Genomic DNA, 11,036 nt, shown 5'->3' with positions numbered 1-11,036 from the left:
TCTATCAGGCTAAGCTGAATCCCCAGGGGAGACTTGGCCCTAGAGGAGATGGGAATGGAAGGGAGGGGCTGGGAGAAGGTGGGGGCCGGGAGCGGGGAGGACAGTGGAACCCAAGGCTGACATGTAAAATTAAAACAAATATAATTAAAAAGTAGACATAGCATTCTATTTATAGGAATTTTTGCATTTAATCAGGGAAAGAAAAATAAGAACCTCTTAGTTACATCATTTTCCAACAGAATCAATAGTATATTTAATTTTGAAATTTTCAGAGACAGAAAGTTTGAATACTGTAAAAGTGGAAAAGGAGTTATTCATGTAATGCTTCTTTCTTTTCTTCTCTCTCTCTCTCTCTCTCTCTCTCTCTCTCTCTCTCTCTGTCTCTCTCTCTCTGTCTCTCTCTCTCTGTCTCTCTCTCTCTCTCTCTCTCTCTCTCTCTCTCTCTCTCTCTCTCTCTCTCTCTCTCTCTCTCTCTCTCTCTCCTGTTATTTTAAGCCATTTAGCTAAGTGTGCCAAGAATTTTCAATCATGTGGTACCTCCTCCTCGCCCCCATAAGTCTTCTGCACTTAGCCCACAAGTACATTTCATATTATTTCCTTTAAACACAGCAATCTTTTTCTACCTCTCCTTTTGCTCAAACTGTTTCCACCATAGTCCATGTTACTCTACCCAGCAGGAGCTCTCTGTGCTCCATGTGGTCTTCCTCCTTTCTCAGATTCAGCCGCATTTTTCTCATCCACATTTAACAATTCAATATCCTACTTACATTTTATTTATTGCAAGTAGAGTCTACTGGAAAGGTACATACATGATAAATGAGTGATTCTCTCCTTTTAATTCCTAGCAGAGACATATGAGCACAGTCAGGGTGAGATATTTTTAAAGCAAGCACATAGAAGGGGTATGGACATGTCATTCAAGAAGAATGATCAGTTGTTTTAATAATACACAGTAGAACAAAATTATAGATCTTGATAACAGTCTTTTTGGAATACTAAAATGCAGTAACAAGATTTCTGGTTTTACCATTTATTCATATTTCTAACACCTTTATTTCTTTTCTTTTGAAAGTAGGGTCATGATATGAAATGACATTAGTGATCAAAAATTATTGTTATTGCACTCAGAAGGCAGAGGCAGGCAGATTTCTGTGAGTTGGAGGACAGCCTGGGCTACAGAGTGAGTTCCAGGAAAGGTGCAAAGCTACACAGAGAAACTCTGTCTTGAAAAACCAGAAAACAAATATTGTTATCACTCTAAACTTGTGAGTCATTTTTCCAGCCCCAACCAACATTTTCAATGAATGATTTGGTAAGATAGTAATTGAAAAGAAAAGAATGAAATATGATCCCAATATTTTGTTGTTGTTGTTTTGTTTTCAAGACAAGGTTTCTTTTTGTAGCCGTGGGTGTCTTCAAACTAACTTTGTAGACCAGGCTGGCCTTGAACTCACAGAGATCTGCCTGCCTCTGCTTCCTGAGTGCTGGGTTTAAAGACATGTGCCACCACTGCAGGATGATTTCAAAATATTTTCATTAAACTATTCAACACATGGTGATAAGAAATAAATCTTATAATACAAAATATTTTCAAACACGCTTACAATATTTGTTATTCAAGAAATAAATAAAAGCAATTGCAAAATAAATAATGTGTGTACCTTTTCTGTATCTGTGGCCTTGATTTATAACACTGTGAGCATACAAATTTTCAGTTTAGATACAAATAATTTATATCTATTAGGCCTACTATTTCTTTTTCTTGTTCACTATTCCTAGATGGAAAGGTCCTTACTGCTGAGGACCACAAACTTTTGGTTATAAGACATCAAGAAATCAACCTCAAACTGATCAGGAAAGTCCCTCCATGCTCTTATAGTACTTGAACATTCTATGCACACTGCTGGGGTAAAAGATATCAATGATTTATCCAGAACTTGACCCTGTATGCTACAAGTCTAACCTACCAGAAAAGATGTGGCCACTGGTACAAAAGTGGCCAGACTATTTACAAGTATAAATAACCTGTTTCTGCATGGATTTGGGGCCTGAGCTATAGAAGGCCTATACTATATGATGGTTAAAAGAAATAGCTTATAAGGCCATGGGCCTTAAAGAAGAATATACTGTTTTGGTTTTTTTCAATGATAATATTGTCAAGCTGCCTTATATATACTCGTGTTTGCAGCAACAGATATGTGCTGTGCTCAACTTTGGTCAAGGTGCTTCTTATTGTAGTAAGTTGCAGTGAATGACTAGATTAATAACATGTCAAAAATCTGAGAATAAGCAACTGGAACTGTTAACACATGGATGGGATATCTACATAAACCCGTCATTCAAAACATAAGACTGAGAAAACAACATTAATCAGGATTAGAAAGAATATTAGATCCTGGGGATGATAAGGAGAGCTGTGAAATACTATGGTCTGGACATTACATGCCTCTAACACACATGATCTCACAGGAGGTTTAATTTACTTTAGAAGATTTGCACTAGCACAAGCCAATTAAATTCTCCAACATGAATGGAGGAGATGACCTTAGGTTCCCTCCTAGATGAGCAGCTATTGGCAATTTAATTATTGTGAGGAAAAGAGTATTGTTTCTTTAGGGGGTAGTGTCTATGTATTCCTGACTGCTCTTGAAATAGCTAACTTACTAACTAACAGGCTAAACTTAAATTCACAAAGAACCCTGGGCCCCTGCCTCTCAATTCTGGGGTCAAAAAAAAATAACACCCAAACCCCATAAATTGTTGTATGAAGTAGAATAGGAAGGAACTCTTCAAAATAATTTTTATTAGACAGGAACATATAGGCTAATCTACCTGATTAATATAAACACAATTATTTTCAATAATCTACTTGCAAATTAAATCAAGAATGTATCAAAAAGATTGTCCATCATAATCAAGCTTGCTTCATTCTAGAGACGCAAAGATGGTTCAACATATATTAATCAGTAAAGGTAACTTATCACATACAAAGAGTCTCAAGATCAGAAATTAAATGACTATCTCCTTAGATGCAAAAAAAGACCTATAACAAAACTGAAATATCCTTTTTAAATGAAACTTTGGCATTCTTCAGATATAGGGGGGCAGGTCTCAATCCAATAAAGGCAATCTACCATGATACTATGTTAAGGAGACAATAAAACCAAAGTATGGTGGTGCATGCCATTAACTCCAGCATTCAAGAGGCAGAGAGAGGCAGATCTCTGAGTTCTAGGCTATCCTGGTCTATAAAGTGAGTTCCCGGACAGCCAGGGCTACAGAGAAAACCCTATTTCAAAGGGAAAAACAAAGCAGATAAACTAAAATCAGAAACAAAGGTATTTATTCTCTCCACTTCTGTTCAACTGTTAAATGTATCCATCAAAGTAATGGGAGTCTAAAATAACAGAAAAAAAAAATCAATAACATTCCTGTATACAAACTCCAAGAATACAAAGAAGGAAATCAGGGAAACAATCCTGATCACAGAAGCCTGAAAAACATTGGAATACATTTAACCAAGCAAATGAAAGATAGACACTGAATAAAGAAATTGAAGAAGAGACAAGAAAATGAAAAGATTGCTACTAGTCATTAATTGATAGGATGAATATTGTGGAAATCATCATCCTGCCAAAAGTAATCTATAGAACCAATGCAATTTCTATTAAAATTTATTCATAGAAACTGAGAAAGTATTCAAAATTCATATGGAAACATCAAAGACTCAGTACAACCAAAAAAATCTTTAAAAATAGGAATAATTGCAGGGAAAGAATTGGAAGGGAGGCATTTGATCAAAACACATTAAATACATGTATGAAAAATAAATAAAAATAATAATAGATTATTGGAACACATTTACCCATTATGAGAATTGAAAGGGAAATGGAAAGGAAGGTCTTCCTCCACTCATCTGCCAACACAGTGTGAAGAAATGGCAAATTGTGAAATCAGCAGAAAGTGCATGAAGCTTCGTTGAGTGATGAAATTTGTGCAAAATCCACACAAAACAAAGTGATACTGGAGTCCTGTTGAAAGGTAGATATTGCACTGCATTAATATCATCACCAGCCAAGCCTCTGTTGTGACTAAGATGAATGTTGAAAACAAATGAGTTGTTTTCCCAACAACAATAAGAAAATAGAATATTTGTTACAAAGAAATAGATAATGATTTATGCACCTATTTTCAGACAGCCGTGGGAATGCATAGCAGTAACAAGTGTTTAATAGGTAGACCCACTACATGCATGATTCCCTTTTGGGGGCCCCACTTAGCAAAGCCATGGGGTTATTGACTGTAAATGACTGGCTGGTTTCTGTCTCTAACTTGCTCAGATGCCACTGCTGTGCCTCCCTACAAAGAACATCTGTGGGGTTCTTTGTTTGTTTAGTTGTTTGGTTTGTTTCGGTTTTTTTGAGACAGGGTTTCTCTGTGTAGTTTTGGTGCCTGTCCTAGATCTTGCTCTGTACATAAGGCTGGCCTTGAACTCACAGAGATCCTCCTGGCTCTGCCTCCCCTGAGTGCTTAGATTAAAGGTGTGTGCCACTGCCGCTCAGCAAGCTGTGGGGTTCTTTCCACAGCCCTTTGGTGACATGCTTTACACTTATTGGGTACACATATAACTGTCGATGTTCAGGAAAACTATTTCTGTTTAGGCTGTATAATTTTGATGCATAGAAATAATACTAGGATATTTTACAATACTCAGACTGACATAGTGTTTTCAGTCACAAAGACAGCCTTTTTCACAGACAGCTAATTTTGGACTTCAGAGCAGATTCAAAACAGACTAGCTGCCCTGCAGAATAAACACAAAGAATAATTCCAAGGCATTGTTTATTGCTATATCAAGGCCAGGGTGTTTACACTGAGATATAGGTCCCTCCTTTAGTTCTCATTCTGCACCTACCCTGACTGCTCAAATTTCAGCGAATTGTTTACTGTCTGGGATCTCACACCAACTTTGAGCTACACGCATGGGTCAATGTGACATTACTAGCCTAAGAAAGACTATGTGACTTATCTTGTATCACAAGAATGGGTAAAGCCCTGGAAATGTAACATATAATTGTCCAGAGTTTGGCTGTGAGATATCAGTAGTGGTGTGGAGAGAGACGGCTGTGTAGAGCTATGTGAGAGGTGCTGCAGAATTTGAGTGGTGGTGGGGGCGGGTGTGCGCGTGCGCACACGCCACTGAGAAATAAAAAGAAGCATTGGGGAAGGTGAGAAAATGAATGTGGGCAAATGATGTGAATGACTTGTGTAAGAGCTAGGCAGAGGGTAAGAGTGAGTGTGTGTAGGTGTGCATGCTAAGTGAGAGATGTAGCTAAATGGGCAGAGAGATAATATAACATATAATTGTCCAAAGTCAGAGAAGTGTGAGAGTAAGATGAGAGAATGAATGAATGAGAGGAGTGAGTAAAGAGTGAAGTGAATAAATGATGGAATCATATGTGAAGGAATGTAACAGTAGAGAGAAGAAATATGTAGATGTAAAGGTGCCAAGGAGATTTGTAACTGTGTGGAGGCAAGGAAAATGAAGCTGTATAAAAAAGAGATACAGAAGAAAAATGTATGTAAAAGAAAGATGTATAGCCATGTGAAAATAGATGTAACTGTGTATAGAGATGTAGAGCTGTATGTATGTAAAGATATGTAGCTGTATGAACACAATGTAGCAGTGTGGAGATACGTAGCAGTATGGAGACAGAAAGAGTCAGAGACCATTTTAAGATGAAGTAAAAGAGAAAGTTATCATCAGAAAGCATGTGTTTCCTTATCTTACCAGTCATATAGATAGAACTTGTTACTAAATATCCTCAGATAGAAAAAGTCTAGACCTCAGATAGGATTTTTTTCTAAACCCTCACTACTCTGAGGTCTTCTTTTTCACTGCCCTGGAGTATATCACGGGAGCTGGCCGCCCACGATCAGTGATACCTATTAATAAAGGATAACTCAATTATCAACACAATCAAGGGCTTCAGAGTGTTCAAATTAAAAGAAACACTTTGCTGTGCAGGTGTATAATTTGTACATCTGTATGTTGGACCAAATTTGAAATGAGAAAGCATAAATACAAATCAAAGCTGAGGAGCCCCCAACTGAATCAGGCCCTGTGGATCAGTGAGACAGTTGATTAGCTTAAAGTGTTTGGGAGACACCCAGGCAGTGGGATCCGGACCTGTCCTTAGTGCATGAGCTGGCTGTTTGGAACCTGGGGCATATGCGGGGACACTTTGCTCAGCCTGGGAGGAGGGGGCTGGATCTGCCTGTACTGAATCTACCAGATTGAGCTGAATTCCTAGGGGAGTCTTGGCCCTGGAGGAGATGGGAAGTGTGGGGGGGAGTTGGAGAGAAGGCAGGGGGGATGGTGGGAGGGAGGAGGACAGTGGAACCCATGGCTGATATGTAAAATTAAATTAAATCATGAAATAAATAAATAAATAGTGCGGAAGAAAAAAAGACTGGATGCACACATTTCCTTCCATTATTTAATGTCACTAAACATGTGTACTTATTTTCACTGCTTTGTATAAGGGGTCGAGAATCTCTGAGAAACCAGGAAACCAATTCTCCCGAGATACTTAGTGTAAATTAAGTAATGTAAGCAATCAAATAATAATTAAATAATGTAGAAAATAAAAACAAAACAACAAAAATATTTTCTACAATAGCATATCTCACATTTGGACTTTAAAATGTTTCAGGAGGTTGAAGTCAGGAAGTAGAGAGTTCTTGGATATAAAAGAATGGATTTGGATAGTCTATGGAAATTATCAGTGCTTCAGTTGTGACAGTGATTTCTCTAGAAAACAGACTTTTATCATTTTTTATAAAATTATACTAACAAAATGATTGCTATTTAATCAAATAACATTGGTTTTGAGATTCAGTCTAACCATGAAATCAAGTCTTGCCTTGAACCCATGATTCACTTGATCCAGCTTCCTATGTGCTGGGATTATAGATAAATATTCATGTCTTTAAAAGGACTACTTACTAAATTATAGCAAATGCATATACTAAGTATATTGTTAGTGTAAGTAAATACTGAATTACTATAAGCAAAGTTAGTGTCTATCCCAAATGTTTTTAATACTATGTTGAATAGTGTTAACTTAGTTTTCTTTTTTTTGGGGGGGGGGTACCATATAAAAATATTTTAAATTTTCTTTTAGATATTAGGAATACGATGGTTAAAAATAGCTATGGGGAAAAGTACTTTGGATACTTTTTTGAAGAATAGGTTTACATTTTTTCAAGACTAGATCACATTTTGAAAAAGTATACCTATCACTGTTTCCTCACATTAATTTTTTTTGTGTGATTTCAATTTGGCACCTTTTCTTTAAAATATAATTTATAGATGAGTTTCACAAAACAGAGTTATTTGCTTTTGTTCTATTCCTTTTGCATACTGTATATATAGTTCTATAGTTTTTTTTGTTTTCAATTGAAGTACCATTAGTACTCTGCATGCCAATGTTTTGTTTTGTTTTGTTTTGTTTTGTTTTTCAAGATAGTGTTTCTCTGTGTAGCTTTGCGCCTTTCCTGGAACTCACTTGGTAGCCCAGGCTGGACTCGAACTCACAGAGATCCACCTGGCTCTGCCTCTGGAGTGCTGGGATTGAAGGCGTGTGTCACCACCCTGCTGCCAATGCTTTTAAGTGTAAAATTCTTTTCTTTGCTTTCTTTCTTTCTACCTTCTGTTTGTTTGTTTGTTTGTTTATTTATTTATTTATTTATTATTTTCTCATGTATTTAATTTGTTTTTCATATATTTATTTATTCTTTTCTCATATATTACATCCCAACCACAGTTTCCCCCTCCCTCCTCTCTTCCCAGAAAACATCTCTGTTTTGAAATCTATTTGAGTATTTGAAAACTGGTAAACAGACTCTCCCAGTTTAACTGTATCTATTTAGGAACATAATTTCAAAGCACTAAAACAAGATAAAAAATGATTTTCATGTCTTTAGTATAATTATTTTATGTATTTTATTGTGATGATATTTTATTTGTGCTGAAATGTGGTGATATTTTATTTGTATGTTAATAAATAAAGTTTGCCTGGAGATCAGAGGAAATAGCAAGCCATTTTAAGTAAACAGAAGTCAGGCAGTGGTAGCACACACCCTTAATTTGATCACTTAGCAGGCAAGGTCTCTGTGTGTTCAAGGTCTTACTAGGGAACAGAGCCAAGCATGGTGACACACGCCTTTAATCCCAGTACCAACCATAGAGACCTGGAGGTCTGTACAGACAGACAGTGACAAGAGTGAGGTAGCTGGGCTAAGAGCCAATGAGAGGGCAGACAGCAAAACAATAAAGGTGCAGGTACACAGGAAGTAGCTCACTTTAACAGCTGCAGTGTGATGAGGTAAGGTTAGCTGATGGCTATTCCTATTTCCCTGATCTCTAACGCTTTCACCCCTATAATTGGCTTCGTGTTTTTTATTTAATAAGTCTGCTTAGAAATTTGTCTACATTTTATTATTTGTTAGTTGTTTTTTTTTTGTTTGTTTGTTTGTTTGATTATTTGTTTTTTTCTTCATCTTCTGAGACAGTCTTTCTTTGTATGGCCTTGCTGTCCTAAAAGTATCTTTGTAGACCCAACTGGTCTCAAACTCATAGAGATTCCCCTGCCTTTGCCTCCTGAGTGCTGGAATTAAAGGCATGTGACACCACCCCAAGCCTATTTTGATGTTCTTATCAACAAAATATCCTGATGTGAAGACAATTTTAAAGTTTTTAGAAATGTTTTATCCTTTATAAACTACCCATTGAAGAAAACATATATTGTTCTAGTAAATATCATTTCATTCATAATATTTATGTTATGAGTAAATTATATTTTACAAAATACAGAATGACTCATTTACTAAGAGGATTGTACAAAGAGAATGAGTAATCTTCTGTCTTACTTAGGATATCACCAAAGTTCATTGCTTAAGATCTGCGAATAGTGTTAGTTTATTTGCTTCTGAGGCAAGATCTCACTTCACGTACCTACTTGGCTTCCTAGAATACGTAGTCATCCTCCTGTCTCATACTTCCTATTGCTAATAGCTGTGGTTACAGGTATCAGATACTACCCACTACTAGCTTTCACAATATATTAATAAATGCATTTAAGATGACATTAAATTTTATTTTGTAAAAATAGATATACACACACACACACACACACACACACACACACACACACACACAAACAACATGAGAGATTACTTTCATAGTCTCTCTTGAGGTGATTTATGGTAAATAAATTCTCACAAAATTCAACATAAGCATATGCCTGCTGGGTTAGGAAAACATTAAAGCAACTAAATGAGTGGCTGTGATTTTATTCGACATGATTTGTGTCATCCAACAAAGTCAAGACATAGATGTACTTAGACATACCTTGCTATGATGTTGATACTCAAGGGTCCATAAGTATTTCTACTAATCTACTGACTTTCTGTTTGTAACTTTGGCTCATGATTGCATGCTTTTTTCAGAAATTATGTGTCTGATTCATTTGACTTTACTTTTAATCATTACAGAACTCAGGAAGTGGAATGTCTTGAGGGAGTCAATAAGTGCTTAAGAGTTTTCTAAATCCCTAGAGAAACAGAGAAACTCAATAATGAGCACATTACAGCCTTTGAATCAGAAGTTTCCTCCAGAGATGATTTCTTTTCATATAAAACAGTATTTCTCATCTCAATGTGTCTTCTGACATGAATTACATGATTTCACTCATATTTTCATTGCAAGGGCTCTGTGACTTTTATTCTCCTGCATGCAAGTAGAAGTTTATATTCCACCCTTGCTACTTCTCACCACTATCATTTTCTGCATTTACACATCATTCTAAAAGTAAGAAATATTAGTCTTCTGTTTTATTTTTCTTTGAAGAATTATGGAGAATGCAACCAAGTATAGTGTAGTTATAAATTTCCTAAATGGGAGAAATGTATATTTTTTCTTTCATTAATAAGCTAAATTCCCTTGTTTGATAATTACATATATACTTTTTATTATTAATTTATTGGTTCAGGAATTAAGAAAATATGTTTAAGTTTTAATCTGATAAAATTGTCAACAAAAGAGAGAAATTAAGTTGTAATTTACCAATTTATTCCCTTATGTACAGTTCTGTCTCTTTTTCTACATAAATATTATTTTGTTTCACAACTTCTGCTGCTAAGACAAACAAATCATCTTAAATGATGGCAACCTAAATAAATCAATTATGTTTAAAACTGTCATTCAAATATTACCATATTCTAGATGTGATAAACTTATCTTCCATTTTTTTATTTTACTTCTCTTACTATGCAGTGTTGTAAAACAAAAATAAAGCAATAAAGCTAGGAGAGCAAGAGGCAGTTAATTGACCCAGTTCCTTATACAGCAGTCTGAAAAAGGCTGAGAGCTCATGAATAAGTCTCCATGACATAATTAAAAGCTATGTTGTGTCTTCCCTGCTTAATGGACAGGTATCATTTGTCCTTGATGATAACATGACTCTTTTTAAAATAAGCATGAAAAGGACAATAACCAATAAATTAAAGTATCACAATATTTTTATGCATAGATAGCAAGTTTAATAAATAAAGGCACCCATGTTCGGAATGATGCAGAAGAATTAAAGGGAGAAATGTGAGTCCATTTGAAGGTATTTTAAGGAAGTCACCCTGCATGTCAGTGGGGACAAATATGTGGGTTACAATTTAGAATAAGACAGAATGGCATGTTCATTTCATCTTCAAAATGTACATGATACAGAAGACAGAAATTTGAACCATGTTAACTAAGAGAATGAAAACTTTTTCTTATAATACATAGACAGTTATATTTTGTTTCTTTGTATTTACAATGTAAATATGAAAGTTAAAGGTTTCATGGGAAGCACTGGACTCACAGATAGATATGCATTTGTTATGAGAAACTCCTCACCCTGAAAATTGGGCTGGGTCATGATAGCAAAGACAGTTTGCTAAAAATTATGTGTGTATCTTAAATGTTTGCATCACTT

The sequence above is a fragment of the Onychomys torridus genome, chromosome 4, assembly GCF_903995425.1.
Source record: "Onychomys torridus chromosome 4, mOncTor1.1, whole genome shotgun sequence".
In the NCBI taxonomy this organism is placed as follows: Eukaryota; Metazoa; Chordata; class Mammalia; order Rodentia; family Cricetidae; genus Onychomys; species Onychomys torridus.
Note: the sequence above shows the minus strand (reverse complement) of the source record.